This window comes from Dermacentor andersoni, chromosome 4, assembly GCF_023375885.2.
Source record: "Dermacentor andersoni chromosome 4, qqDerAnde1_hic_scaffold, whole genome shotgun sequence".
In the NCBI taxonomy this organism is placed as follows: domain Eukaryota; kingdom Metazoa; phylum Arthropoda; class Arachnida; order Ixodida; family Ixodidae; genus Dermacentor; species Dermacentor andersoni.
In genome coordinates this window covers 76,263,911-76,279,962 of record NC_092817.1, presented here as the reverse complement: position 1 = coordinate 76,279,962, position 16,052 = coordinate 76,263,911, and the positions used below count along the sequence as shown (strand labels likewise).

The 16,052-nt window shown below is 46.0% G+C and overlaps 1 long non-coding RNA gene across 1 annotated transcript in view; it reads right to left on the bottom strand.

Annotated features, from left to right (window-relative positions):
* LOC129386237 (uncharacterized) overlaps positions 1-14,440 on the bottom strand; it is a 273,338-nt gene extending 258,898 nt beyond the window's left edge. Inside the window, exon 1 of the long non-coding RNA XR_008613684.2 lies at positions 13,653-14,440. This is a non-coding gene — a long non-coding RNA (uncharacterized lncRNA). The remainder of the gene's footprint in view (positions 1-13,652) is intronic.
* Between the last annotated feature and the right edge of the window lie 1,612 nt (positions 14,441-16,052).

Below are 16,052 nucleotides of genomic sequence, written 5' to 3'. Positions count from 1 at the left end.
TCGGAAGCCTCTAGATGAGATAGCCTACTCCGTGGTCAGTTCTGGCAGACTAGATCGATAACGTGCACGAAGTGATTACTCTTTCATATGCGGCTTTTAGTCGGTAGCTTCCTATGAACGCTTTGGATAGGGTGTACTGTCACGACGAATCGAAAAACTAGCACGATGAGGATCAAAGCCGTACGCCAACCCATTCTGTCTTCCACTCACAGCGGCACCACTTAACTGAAATGTGACACACTGATGATATAGACTTGTGTATTTTGCCGTTTATTTTCCCTCGCAAATACACAAACCTTTCAGCAACGAAAGGACTCGCATGAGGTTCCCACTCCGGCGCAGAAAGGTTTTCGCGTTTAATGTTCCAAGCAAGATTTGCCGAATCGGTGGACTAAGGTTGCTGATGTTTTTTACAAGTCTTATTTTCATCATTCCAGGAGCCACGGTGGGTTAAGGTGTTGCGCGAGTAGCTGCAGTCACTCACCGTCGTGCCCCTTGCCTCTAGGCGCCACTGACGCTGAGAATGAAAACAGCCAGTGTTGATTGCAACAGCTGGAAGGCGCACTATCCGATCCCGCCCAAGGTTTTGCAAGATTCTAACACCCGTAAGCGTTGAAGTGAAAAGCCAAGACTAAAGTGAAATCCAGCCAGCGGTGATGCTTTTGTCACGTCCGCAAGCTCGAAGGCACTGCCAGGACGATAAAATGGAATGGACATGACAGAGGCATTTGTAACGTGTGAATAAGAACAGTAGGAAGGAGCGTGCCGCGCCGATGTGTGGAGAACGTGGCAAGCTGTCGTAAGCCGCTGTATGGTGCTTCTGGTGATACTATACGAACAGTGCATTGTTGCTCCTATTCAGCCACTACATTTTGCTACAATCATCCCTGGGCCTGTTAGTGCAACGATTCTACTCCAATATTAGTCCTTCTCGCGCTTCATCAGTCGTACAAGCAGCGCCCCACCCGGGTTATCACCGATATCTGCCTGCCGTTAACGATATATGATACGAAAGGAATGATTGCATTATACCGGCCCTGGCCAACACCTCCTAGGTAGTAAAACGCCGGTGAGCTTCGAACCATGACGTTATGCTATCTTGCCCGGCTGCCATTTAATCTAAAGGGGATGTTTCCGGTTAAGGCACTGGTGTTTTGACGTCACCATTTTCGTCACGCCGGGCTTGACAATAGAAAATTTGGTCCAAGTAGCGTGACGCCATAAAGCAGAATTCACAGGCCTGCTACGTTCAAGGCGTCGCCCTGGACTGGAGGCACGCTGGCGACTTTTCGGCAACTCTTACTACAGCATGTTCTTTCTTTCTTTCTTTCCTTCCTTCTTTCTTTCTTTCTTTCTTTCTTTTATCTATTTATTTTCTTGTTTGTGTCGGGGTGGTAGAAGAGGAAGGATCCACGAGCGATACCTTATGGTCTAGCGCAACCACTGACAGAAGTACTGGAGACAAAAAAAAATAGGAAAGAAGGAGACAGAAAGAGTGAGCTAGCTTACGAAAAGTACAGGCAGCTAAAGAGGAACCAGGTGCGAAAGGGCACCAAATGTGGCGGTGAGGAGGAAGACGAATCGTGTTGCGCGACACAGAAACGAGAAAATCAATGGCGCATCGGCACACGCCTTCCGTAGCACGCCAAGGCAAGCTACAAAAAAAAAAAAAAAGAACGAAACAGAGAAAAAAACCTGTTGTAAGAGAGGAAGGAGAGCGAAGAAAAAGTGGCCGATTAATGTTCGGAAGAGCAGGCTCTTGCGTCCGAATGAATGGCTTCCTTTTCGAGTGAATGGTTGCGCGAACACCGGGCGCGTCGGTGCTATACAAACGAGCGCCGTTCTGAGCTCGACTTAGGTGAGAGGCCATATTTTCAGAGCGATGCAGACGAAGTGCACTTTTGCTTCAGAAGCTCTTAAGCAGAAGTTTGCCTGGCACTGAGCATCGCGAAACAGTTGACAGAGCGAAAGTGAGACGGGTTTTTTCCCCCACTTACATTACTTAAAAATCTTTTTTTTATTTATGAATTTATTAGTGATTGAAATATTATTTTGTTTCATTCACTCATGTATTTATTTATTACTCCGAGGTCATTTGGAAATCTGAAAAAGAAATTTGAAGAAAGACGACTTATATACTACATTTTGAAGATAATAAATTGAAATATTACTCACTTTGGATTGCCGTCGCCAAGAACGTTTATGTCGTTTCATCAGAGAGGGGAGAAGGGGCGGGGAGTGATGGACTTGGTCTAAAATTCTAACTGCCAAGTAATTTCGCCTTAGCGACTTGAACTTGATCTTTACCGCCATCCAACGAATAACGCATTGTCGTCAGTTGTTTCACATAAATGCTCTCAGAACACCATGCTGACACGATGCTTATAGGAATGGAGAAAATGTTCTTACCCTCGGAAAACAATTTTGGCGGAGCAGGAATTTGGCATAAGGAGCTACGCTAACTTCTACACTTCGCAGCATCTTAGGTTTAAAGTCTTTAACGTGGATAGTATACTCCACCCACAACTGTACACCGCAGCGTGCTCTTAAAGTAACTTGAGCTCTCTTTGTGAGAAAGAGAGATAGATGAGATTCGAAATCTGATGGATCTCTTGGAGTGGGTGCACTAATCGGCTCCGGGTGACGCGTAATGGGCACGAAATTCGAGGCAGCGTCTCCAGCTGATGACGCAACCAAAGTGGCTCAAGCGGTGGACTGCTCAATCTGGGGACTGCTGAGAAGGAGGTCTCAATTCTGAAGCCCTCTGAGAAGAAGTGGATTGCTCAATGCATAAATAGGCATCCCTCTTCATAAGGCGAACAAGTCTGACTACCGTGGCTGTACATATATGGGTCGCTGCGGAGGCTACGTTGGGCATGGCTTTCTTTTTTTTTTTTTTTTGACTTCTGCTCATAAACTCATGTGTAAAGAGCTTGATTAGCCAGAGCTTGAACACGCAATATTTCATAGCCATCCTTTCATTTTTCATGCATGGTCGGCTAGCGTCGGTCTGTGTAGTCCGGGGCCGCTGTATGCAAAGTTAAACGCAGGTACGCAGCCATTGATCATGAACACGCCTCCAAGTATAAACCGCAAGAAAGCGCTTGCGCTCTTTCATTTGAGATATTCTGGATGCCTTTTTTTGTCAACTCCACGTTGTTTTTGCGCAAGCACTGCCAGTATCGAAAAACACTTAGGCGTTGAACGCAACCAAGCCGGGACAACACGCCTGCAGAGGCCCCACCGGGCTACAGCTCCACTGCGTTAATGAAAGTTTCGCTTAATCTTCTCGCTCGGTGTTGACTTAATTTTCGATTTGGACGCCAGCATTGTGCTTTCCTTTGCTGGCGTGGCATGCCGCTGCAAGGAATGGCGCAGTCGGCCTTGCAGACAGTGCCAATCTTTGCCATCATTCCACGCTTCTTTCTGCGCAGCGCCAGCTGCTTCAGTCCGCAAACACAAGTTCAAAGCGCCGAACTTCTAGAACGGTAAATAGAAAGTCTACCCGGCAGAGTAAATACGAATGAGGGACGGCACAGTGCTAACAAGCGAGCGAAATAGTATGGGGTGTTCCTTGAGCTTCCCACGAGAAAACAAAAACAAATTTCACGACTCTGGTTTCCTTCCACGACGGACAGAGGAAAGAAACCGAGAGACGACATTCGAGAAACAGGGCGCAATCGCTCCAGATGGGAGCGGCAAGGCTATTAGAACCCGCTTCCTTTCCGTTTTCACCAAGCACTATAGACCCTCATCCCTCCACATCCCCTCTGAACCAACTTACGTGATTTTTTTTATTAGACTAACTGTTATAAATTTCGTCTACTTGCGTAGCGGGCGCGTAAATAAAGGATGCAATGAAATATAGCCCGACTACTCGCATTCACTTAAGCATGCATAAGTACAAAAGAGAGAAGCGCTTAAGGAAAGGCAGGGAGGTTAACCAGGCTTAGCAAGGTTGGCGCCGGAGAAGGGAGAGGGTACACATAGCGACGAGTAAACAGTAAGTAAACTTAAGGACTCGTGGCGGGGTAAGTGCAGCACCTACTCCACAGGAAACGTGTGCATTATTTTCTAAGTCTTTTGTGACGGTGGAATAAAAATAACACAGAATTGGCGGCAAACACTCTACATCGCGCGCAAACACGCTCACATCTCCACCCTACGATGTTCAGACAGAGTAAATTTGTCCTGCGGTGAAACGTCCGAAAGAAATGGTTGGTCACTGTCATTATTGCACAGTCAGACAAGGGAAAATGTTCATTTATTTTACGTACTTGGGAAAGAAATATTGCACCAAAAGAAATGAACTAAGAACGTCGTCAGGACCTTCTTGACGTTCGATGGCAGAGTAAAAATGCCGTACACTCGGATACACCGATGACACCAATACTGAGGCAGCAAATGAGCCAAGAAATGTGATGGTTGACGCCCCGCTTCACTCTATATGCACACCACTTAAAAGCACTCGTACATGCGGTCAACGTTGAAAATTCCGGTCTACCGGAAGAGCCAGACGTCGTTCGGGCGACGCACAGTCGTCGTCCCTCTGGTACATACCGAATGACTAACTGAAACAACTAAATCAAGAAATCCGTTAAACACAATATACCGTTCCATTAACAGATGAGTGCGTTTCAGAGGTGCCTGTTTAGAGATGTTAGGTTTGGTGTTGGAAGTTTATATAATAATTTATATAAGCATTCTCTACATGCTTGGTCAGCATACAAGAGTAGTATAAGCCACTAAACTGGTAGTTTCCTATAATATTCGCATATGTATCCACTAATATAGCCATGGAGATATCGACCGAACAACAGCTTCCAGCACCCAGGCAGCCACGCCAAACCAGGGAAATAAGCTAAGATAGCCTCACCTTAAAAAATGTGTAGAGCGTGAACTGAGACCAGAGATTCTTTGTCGCATTTATCCGACCATCGTGCACACGACTTAGGATGACGATGATTATTATTTAAAAAAAATTATGAGGTTTTACGTGCCAAAACCACTTTCTGATTATGAGGCATGCCGTAGTGGGGCACTCCGAAAATTTAAACCACCTGGGGTTCTTTAACGTGCACCTAAATCTAAGTACACTGGTGTTTTCGCATTTCGCCCCCATCGATATACGGTTGCTGTGGCCGGGATGATGATGATGATTTATTCACATCTCCTCCGAGACGGGGCGGTGACAAATAGTCACCTTACCTGCTTGACTTTATCACGTATACTGTACATGTTTCTCATTTCAGCATTAACGTGTACATCTCTAAACATTTTTTTCCCTCAAAAACTCCTCTATCTACCTTGCCTGAACCGAATTCGGTATTGCCTCCATTTTTTTCACCACCAGTACTCTAAACATGTCTTGCTTATCTCGACTGCTGACCGGTTGGTGCTTCCGCCCACTTTAAAGCCAAGCGCTACTGGAAAGTGTGCCTTACCAGCGGTGAATCTCTTCGCTGTCCTTTATGATGGGCTGAGCGGTCTCCGGATATTTCGCTGCAGCATACAGATGCCACATCTTGTTGCGTATATTTTCTGCGACACACACACACACACACACACACACACACACACACACACACACACATATATATATATATATATATATATATATATATATATATATATATATATATATATATAGCCTCAAATAGCAAGGCACTGTTATCCTACGGATTTTCCGTTACAATTTCTCCTGATTTGTGTAAATTTCGGTGGTCTTTCTCGTTTACATCCTTTGCGTCCAATTCGCTGTCTTTGTTTCTCTCACTTTGTTTCTGATGACCCGCCATGGTTGCTTAGCGGCTATGGTGTTGGGCTGCTAAGCACGAGGTGGCGGGATGGAATCCCGGCCATGGAGGCCGTATTTCGACGAGGGCGGAATGCGAAAACACCCGTGTACTTATGTTTAGGTGCACGTTAAAGGACCCAAGGTGGTCTAAATTTCCGGAGTCCTCCACTACGGCGTGCCTCAATATCAGAAAGAGGTTTTGGCACGTAAAACGCCATAATTTAATCTTTTTCTTTCTCATGGCTCCTGGTTGTCTATTTACACTTTCAATTGCCCTGTACTTGGTTAACAACTTTCTTGATGTCATCAATGTATTGGTTGCGAGAGCGACATCTGGGGACTCTTGCTTCTGGTAGTCTACCTTTCTCTATGTGCTACTTGTAGTACGGAGAAAAACACGATTTTTTTCGCTTGTTGCCAGCCGAGCTGCACTACGCGGCATCAGATACATACTTTGGAATAAGCTTGTTCTTCGGTCGAGTTTCATGCCGCCGCGAGAAAGCATTCAGATCATGAGTGCGAGATCTTCAATTCGATAATATTTTTTTGCTTGGAACATTGTTGCGTCATTATATCATCTCTCCCTTTGGCTTCTACGGTACATGCCATTTGCAGTTCATATTAAAGTTTATGGCTGGGCAGAGCACACGCAGAGCCGGATCACGTGGCACGTACTGTAAAGACCGTCTCCCGTCACTGGCACTGGCAGAGCGCCGAAGCGGCAAACCTTTCCTTACATGCGCCCCAGTGACACGGGCCAACTATTGATGACAAAAAACTAGTACTTCATCACTCATCACGGTGATGAAGTGGTAGTTGGTGAAGTGGTAGTGGTAATGCGAATTGCTTAATCACAGTGATGACGGCTGTGTGCAAGTGATGCGATGGTACTGGCCGAACTATTGAGGCCTTAGAAAAACGTTCAAGGCAGTTGCTTTGTAAATCCGGAGCGTCACTTACATTTGCTGCATCAGCTATGGCAGTTTCCTCCTCTAATACGAAATGCCAGAAGAGTTGGCTATGCTAATTGCTTTGACCTAAAAAAAATATGTGTAAGTACTCTGTGAATGCTAGCTTTTTTTGTGGCTCTATGAAGCAACGGTTCTCGGCTCTTTAAAAACAAAGTGCATGTCTTAGTGGTTGTACGCTTACAGAACACTGATAAATTGTGAAATACTTTTGCAACACCCATTGCCTAGGCGATTGACTATATATAAATCTTTCAAAAAAATATCCCACACAAACAACATTCTGCTGACGTCTTTGTAATGGGTACCTTGCGCTATTACGACAAAAGAGGCGCTGGAGATTTCAGTGGCAAACGCTGCCCTCAGCCATCACGGTGGACTTTGCACAGAAAGTGGAACTTTTATTCCGTAGTAAAACGGTATTGAATCATAAGATACGAAGTGCTTAACCTAGCAGAAGCACTTCACATCGCCGCTGCTCGATGAGAGACGCGAAGCGAATTTCGGCTACGAGCCGCATCCCCTAACTTCTAGCTTCATAGTCAACTATAAAGTGTGTGCTGCGACAAGCGCCAAGCGTCTAAAATACGCCATGTGTCTCAAGGCGTGGCTTGAACATGTGGAAAATTGACATAGGTGTTTTCTTCTACCTTTGTAGGCATGCGAACATTTCGTAATGTTTAGAGCATTGGGATTCTGAGCTTGGAGAAACCGATCCGAAACCAATCATTGAAAATGTCTTTGAGATTTTATTTATTTTTATTCATATGAAATAGTTTCCTTTGAAATCATTTTGCGCACGTAGCAGATGCATTTAGTGAAAGTAGTGATTTCACATTCTCGTTCTCTCTGATGTATTTGCTTGCGAATTACTTCGTATGACAAGCCCTAACAGTATCCATCACTTTGAGAAAACTCACCGACGTTGCTGCATTTTCGATAGCCAGTGCATTTAACTGCGAATACAGCTGCACTATTTACTGCACAGTATTGACTACGTAGGCTACGCAGAATTTCAGAGCGCAGCTCTTAGGCGCCCATTCCGGCAGCGAGTGTCGGCGTCCCTCGGCGTAACTGAGCGAACAAACACAACGAAGGATAAAAGAGCGAACGCGGAGCGCAGCGGGGGATTAAAGATGGCGATAGCGCAGAAGGCGTGAGGAGGAAAGCGGAGGAGGAGGGTACGGCGAAAACGTTAGAAGCGAACCGTAGTGCCGCGCAAGACGGGCTCTGCGGCGACGATGGCTACCAGCTGGCGCCTGAGTAGAGCGCGTCGTCTGTTCCCCGATGACGCCACTGATACCGTATGTGGAAACAAAGCGCTGCATGAGCGGAGGCAACCGTCATGAGTGGTGGTCATGACGATTACGGGAGCACTGCGTAAGCGGGGCACTGCGTGAGCGGGGCACTGCGTGAGCGGAGGTCACGCGCCACACACGCCCTGCCTCTCGCAATCTTCCGACTAGAGCGGCAGTCGCGCCACGCTTCGCCCTGTTTGCAACTGGCCGCCCTAGACAAATTGTCCGCGCCAGCAGATATATTGCGAAATGAAAACACGTATAAAGCTGCGCTCAAATTTCGCATTAGGAAGTATCGTTCTCGACCGTGAATTCTTGGTTTTAACCGAGAATTATTCTTTGTATTTCAAATAAAATTACCTTAAGTGTTTTAAATTCGTGAGCATGTCTATGCCTACCCAATGAGGAAACTCGTCGGTCCGTCTGTCATGCGAGACGAATCGCTATTATGAAATTAATTTATAAAACAAAATATATCTGAGACGAAAAATTCTAGACGTACTTTGTTCTCACTATGTGGAATAATGCGAAATCAAGCATTGCGACCACGTGTCTCGAGCGGCCACGTGAGCAGAAGCGCGGCGACTTCCGTTGGTGCCGATGACGGAGTCACGTGACTCGAGTGGCCGTGTCAGCAGAAGCGCCGCGACATGGGCGGCGCAATGTGCACACAACGCCAGGTCGTGGGTTCGAGTGCCTCAGTTAATTATATCTTAATCAACTCTACCATTATTAACGTCGCTTTAATTAGCATCAAGCGTCGAGGGTTCAATGGCTTTGGTCACGCCAACACCGGATTTTTTGTCTCTTGAGCTGTATAATGATTTCGCATTAAAACTTTGGCGGTGGTGAGCTTCGGGCCTACGACCCCACGTAAAATGACTACGCTTGCAGAAGGCGAATATGTCTGAACCATATGAATATGTTGTGCCGGCGGTACATAACAAATGTCAAAAGAGTATAGTTTATATGAATGTTTTGCTGAAAGATTTGGTGATGGTGGAATAAAAGCCATATGTAGGACTACATGTACAACCGACTTGGAGCATTGTAGACAAGAGGGAAATTCTAACTTTGCGCAAATGTAATGCCAACCACGCCACATCCCCGATGCGTTTCGGCGGTCGCGTGTTGCGCCTTCCGTTGGGACTTTCCTTTGCTGACCGAAATTCCACGTGTCTGTGAGGGCTCATCAGCTTCACGTCACACAACACAGACAGATAAGCAGTAAGTGAGTTGATAGACCTGTCCCATACTTATCCAACATGACCAGGGTAGTTGGAGAAGTATGGGAGAGGCCCTTGCCCTGCAGTGGGCGTAGCCAGGCTGATGATGATGATGACGATGGTGAATTGATAGAGATAAGGAGTGATGAGGGGTTATATGGGTCTCGTCACGGTTGAGAATGGTTCGATGCGAATGGATACAGTGCTAGAGCTATAAGGTTTATGATGGTCGGAAGAATTCTGATAAGGATAATAAGCACCGATAAGGATTGAGAAGGATTGCATCAAGTCCGATAAGCTCAATATGGAACGTTAAGAGTTGATAAGGGCTGGATCATGTCCGATAAGGTTGATCAGGACAGATAAAGGCTGATAAGGATCGGAAAGATTGCGATAATGTTATTACAGACCGATAAGGCTGATAATTAACGCTCGAATCGAGTCCGGTAAGGTTGAAAATAACCGATAAGGGTTGATAAGGCTCGGATCTAGAACAATAAGGTTGATAACGACCAATAAGGGTTTATACTGGTCGGATCAAATTCGATAAGATTGATCATGACACCGAGCTGCGTGGAGATGAACAAGTGGCACAATGTTTACGCATACATAGACAAATCCAAGAGGAGTTTCTGCGTGATTTTTTTTTCGCTTACTGACAAGCTTTACGACACTTCTAGAGGAAGTACAATTCCATATTTTTTACTTTTTTTTCTTTTACTAGGGATCACCGATCTGGGTTACTCACATCACTGATGTGTATCGCAGGTTACTTTCTTCCATGGTACCTACCATGAAGGATATTTTATGCCATTTAAAGGTTTTCCCGACGTACCTACACAGTAGAAATTTTCACCTGCAGGAGACATACGGCACATTCGCGTTAAAACCTTCAAGGAGAAACAACCACCGCTGCTGCAACAAAGTTTCAGAGCTTCACTTCAATCTCAAGTCTCGGGTAATAAATGCTTTTCTTAGCTGACACAACCCTCACTCTAAGCGTTGCGGTGCTCTCGAACAGGCTGCAGGCGAACGCCGACAGAAAACGTAATACATTGAAAATATAAATCAAGAAATGATAACGCGGCGTGTAGAAAGGGGGCGCGCCACAGCTGCGAGTACGATAAATGGAACTGTATTTTAAGGGCTTCGAACCGGTAAAACATCTGAGACGACATTTTAAGCAGCGCTGAACACGAAAGTCCACTGAGCCCAATACATAATCGTTAACGTTTCTTTTTTCGCCTTTTTTTTAATGTCGCTTCAGCAGCGCTACCCACTAGGCAAATAAAGATGAAGAAAGGAGAGTAAGTGAAGCGCGCAATAACATATTAAAGAAATATAAGTGCACTCGATGAAGACCGCCAAACAGGAAGAGCTGAAGCTAAGTAGAAGACGATGCAGTGCAGATACGACCAACTGAAATTTATGGCCAACGCTGTGTCATAGAAGTTTGTCGGCAAACGTCTTTATTTTAAGTTATAAGGGCACCTCTCCTGGCATTCTGTTATGCACCAAATAATCATCAGAAATTGTTTGTCGTCATGTACATTAGCAAGTAACAGCTAAAAAACCACAGAGATGAAGCATAAATAGCGATGTTTACGCAAACTACATGATTATGCTTTCCTTGCTAGACTGGAAATTATGCACATGCGACTGCGCACGCTCATGTATGGTAACTGTCGTGGCCACTAAATTTCATGCGCTCTATTGTCGATTTCAGCTACGTTAGATAATCACTACACATAGACTGCATGTCCAAACAGATAACTGTTGTTGTCTTGGCTGTTTTCTTCTCGTACACATCAGTTTTAGCCAAAGCACCGGCTAACAAACTAAACAATGCCCCCACGTTCGTCCTAAAGCATGAAATTAAATGTTGATTTAGATGAGCCAAGATGGGAGAGCAAAAGTAGAGCAAATAAATGTGACGTGCTGGCGAACTCTTATGTATTTGCTCGCCGAAAAAATAGCGCATATAAAATGTTCACGATGATGCTAATGTTTTAACCTACTATATAAATTTTTTGCATGCAGTAATGGTGCAACACACCAATCAAGTTTCATGTTTATATTCCACAATTTGAAAAGGTTATTCTAATTACTTTGCAGTTAATTGCAAAATGATATGCTCACACCAAACAAGTATAGCGTCCTTTACTGTTTAATCTGTAAATGAACCCCTTATACACTTTATTGTAAAACTTGCGCAATGAGGAAGCACGCCAAACATGAGAAGCATTGCGAAAAGAAAAACGATAATTTGACTAGCGTTACTAGGATACTTGGCGGCACTTTTCGAAATGTTTCTGTGCTTCTACGTCTCTAACCGTTTCTGCACCGACTTGGGTCACTGGAAAGTCCTTGGTTTAACGGGCTGTCGATCGGGGTGCTGGGTTGAGAACCGTGTTCAAAACCAATCGCTGAACCAACTTATCTCACCTACCGTATGCGACCTTGAGTATGTGCGCTCTCTTCAACGAGCCTCATTCACTCCAATTTGGGTCACTATTTATGTGACGTTCTCTAACGCACCTGTTTGACACTAACCTGAGTCAATAGGTATATGCCACTGGGTATGAGCCGCTCTTCAATGACAAAAAATTATTTCAATAATTTTCAGTACTGGGGGGACGGACGGAATTGAAGGTGCGTCATATACATTCAGACAATATATATTCAGACACACACCACGCGCAGACTTCGCAGCGGAGGCGCAAGATGGCGTAGTGTGTCCTGAGGGATGCGTAAAAAAAAGGAACCAGCCGGCATACACCCCGGTAGTAATACGGTGTGTCGTTACATCGCTTCAATTGTAATGACATTAACCTCAAAGATAATCGTGAGAAGACTCCGCCGGAGATTTCCTTTTTTTTTTAAGTGAAAACGTGCGCGGATCCCCCGCTCTGTGAGGATCGGTTAAGCCAAAGCTTTTAATTTGTGTTTGTGAAGAACTTCTTTATCACAGCTTGGCGACCATCGGCTGACGACTCTGGAGCGTCGTCAAATGCACGACGACGATGGCGTAATGACAAAGTGATGCCGATGCTGGAATGATGCCGATAGTATGACGACGATTGCAGCAGGACGATAGTGTGACGAAGGAGATAACGCAGCTGTAATGACGACAACGACATGACCACAATACGATGATGATGCTTAAATCAGCACAATGTTATGACGACGACGACATGGCGATGAAGGTGTGACGATGCTAGAATGACGATGACTTTATGACGACGACGGCCTGACAACAATGAAATGACGAAGAAGGAATGACGAGGACGCTACGAGGACGATGACAAAATGGCGACCACGGCGTGATGACGAAGGCGTGATGAGAATTGGATAGCGCTAGTGAAATCACTACGACAAAATCACTCCGGCAGAATCACTACGATAACGACGACGCCATGACGACGACTGACTGAGGACGGCGGTGAGCTGGTGTTAGAGCCGACGTGCGCGATTACGTGCATTACCCGCCGCCACTGGCCACCTCGATTCGCGCTACATCCGGCGTTTGTTTGCACTATGTCCAGTAGCGGCCAATCGTCGGACAATGTGTCCAGGAGCTAGCAAGACGACAATGGTATGGGGACGACGGCATAATCATGACCGTGCGCCACTTGTGTACAGTACCACAGGGAACCGCGAATCTTCGGGCCTCATGGTGTACAGCCCCGTTCACGTGTCACTACCTGTGCAGAATACATATTTTTTTTTACTTGGAATTTTTGCTAGAACGTCACTTGTCCACTGAGACAAGAGTGCCATAACTTCATGTGGCCAACAATATTGTGCAACGTATTCGAGCAGCGAATGTGCTCTGTCACTGCGGAAACACTATTATTGCATCTTTTTCCTCTACAGTAGAAAATTCTTGTAGCGTGAAGCTAATCGAAAATTGACTAGTCACTACGAGCAGAAGACAGCACTAAACTACAGGACGACGAGAAGGACACAAACCACAGCGCTAACTAACCACCAAGTCTCTTTATTCATTTAGTCAGCATTTATATACTCTACCACTACAGCCCCCAGTCCATTTGACTCCTTCCAAAATAGATAACCTTCCTATCTCATTGATTATAATTTACTGCCCGGCGCATGCTGAATCTCTTTTCCTTTTTTCGTTTTTTTTTTCTTCGAGATAGTGGTAGAGTATTTATACGCTGACTGAAAGAATAAAGACACTTGGTGGTTTGTCAGCCCTGTGGTCTGTGCCCTTCCCTTCGTCCTGTCCTTTAACGCTGTGCTCTGCTCGCAATCATGAACCAACCAGCTCAAATGTGTACCCTTCTGACTGGCCATGTTTAAGCTGACATTTTCATATTCGTAAAGAACAGATCCCGCTTACCTCCCGTTGTCCGCGGCTGTTCACAGAACATGCGATGCTTGGCGGTAGCTGCTACGTTGGCGCATACCGTTGGCAACGAGCCACCGGGGGTGTGCACGAGCCGTGACGGCCACATAGGGACTACCCATTGCCAGGTGTGGGCTTGCAGCTTTTCTGGTTAGTGCTGTCAACTGGCGACGTTGCGCTGCTTCCCCCCTTCGGTTTCATCGAAGCAGCGCAACTGTCGGTTTCTTATCTTATTCGTCACATGAGACGGCACGACAACCTATCTATCACGTGTTCGCCGTGTTTGCAGCGAAAATGCGCGCTGCGTAGATTGAATGAATGCCGGTGAAACAGAGAACTTGCGGCACGCATAGCCTGCAATGGTGACCGCTGTTCCGAGCAAACGTGCAAGCCCACCTTTCATTGAGGGGGAGCGCCATTATGCCATGTGTTCCATAGCTTCTTACTAAGCTTACTGAGAGCGAGCTGTGCCGCTGCAATTGTTCATCTAATGGTTGGGTTACCAACCGTCCCTAATTTACTAGACAGCGCGGACATCTGAGTAAATGTCCCATATCCCAACTTGACCCTGTCGGTATGACCAAATGTCCCAACTTTTCATATTTTACTGCATACCAGTTAATAAGCTAGATTTTCTTTTTATAACGCCTGAACATTCGAGTGCCCATTATAATTTTTTGGAGCTCTTAGGCGCCCGTTTCTGCGGCGAGCATCGGTGTCATCCCTCGGCGTCCTCATAAGCAAGCGAACAAGCACAGCAAACGGATGAAAGAGTGAACGCGGAGCGCGGATGAAAGACTGCGATAGCAAAGAGAGCGTGAGGAGAAAAGCGGAGGAGGAGGGCATGGCGAAAGCGTGAGAAGAAAAATGTGCCGCGCATGACGGGCTTTGCGGCGACGATGGCTACGAGATGGCGCCACAGTAGCGGGCGTCGTCTGTATGGAGACGAAACGCAGCATGAACGGAGGTCTGTCTGCGGCGGCTGTTGTGAATCGCGCCGACGCATCACGACTAGGGAGACACTCGCGCCACACTTCGCTCCGTTCACAACGTGCCGCACGAGACATATTGTCCATGCCAGCCAGTATATCGTGAAATGAACACACGTATACAGCTGCGCTAAAATTTCGCCTTGGGGATTATCTAATCGTCAGTGAATTTTTGTATGTTCTGTTGCACTGCGATAAAGACAGACTGTTTCGCTCTTTGTCTTGGTTTTAGTTTTGTTGTACGCCTAAACCGTTCACACTAGCTCTATCCGTGTTGGTAGCCTTGTTAGTCAAGCAACTATAGTGCATCTTTCTTGTTGAAAATCATGACACGGTAGGACTAAAGAAATTGTGCAACTTTATCGCACGTACAGACAGCTTCTGGCCATGATGAGGTCAGTCATCGCCAGTCACTTTCCTGCAGTTGGACTGACCATTCCGACACGATGCTAGTTCAGCTCGACCGGCAAGCTTTTGCACGAATCCCACAGGCATATTCCAGCCGGACAAGTCCACTCAACCCACTTTTGTCGGGTTCATGTAGACGTCCTGAAGAGTCGACATGAATTTGTCGACTCTTCTAACTTGCAGCGGTGAACGCGTGCCCATAAAAGCCGCCAGAGCTCCTTCGTTCACCAAAGATTGGTGACTCACGATTAATACATTTGCGCTTTTCCGCTGCCCTTCGTAAAGACATTACTCAACAAACATGCTTGAACCACTAAAAAAAAAAAGCAGCGTCTAGTAGTGTAGCTGCAGTATATATGCAGTGCATAAAAGTCAACATCGGTAACATTGGTTAGGACTGCAGTCTTTCTGTGTTGCTGCATGATTTTGAATTATATTACCAGTTATCAGGAATCAATGCTGGATCCAAAAGTGGTTGGGAGGTAGGCCTGGAGGTTTAGCCTCCCACCGCCAGCATAGAGATATCCTGGCACTTCTTCACATACGCAATTGAACATGCAGTTAACTTATCCCCTCCCCCTGTTGTAAAGGCGTCCGTCTACTCACTCTCTCTCTCTTTTGATGCTACCCCTTGGATCCGCACCTGGTACTATCATGGATAAACTAGAGAAATTATATTGCAGTCTTGTACTCCTCGATATTCTGCGTTGGTATTACCGCGATAGCGATTATATTAAGTTTCTAGGCAAATTTTCGCCACCACCGTTGCCGTGATGCTCCGAATAAGTTCAGGTGTGGTAAAATTCGCATGATCCACGCTAGATGGGCAAGTTGTCCCCGATTCCGTATGCTGTGGGTTCGACGAAAAGAGTGCGAGAGTGAGCCGTGGATGGTGGCTTGATGCGAGCCATGCTGTCATGTTCCTACGCGTCCAGTGTTGGAGGCAACGTGACTAAACGCCCGCTAGGGGAGGCGAGTGCGCGCTTCCTCCTCGCAG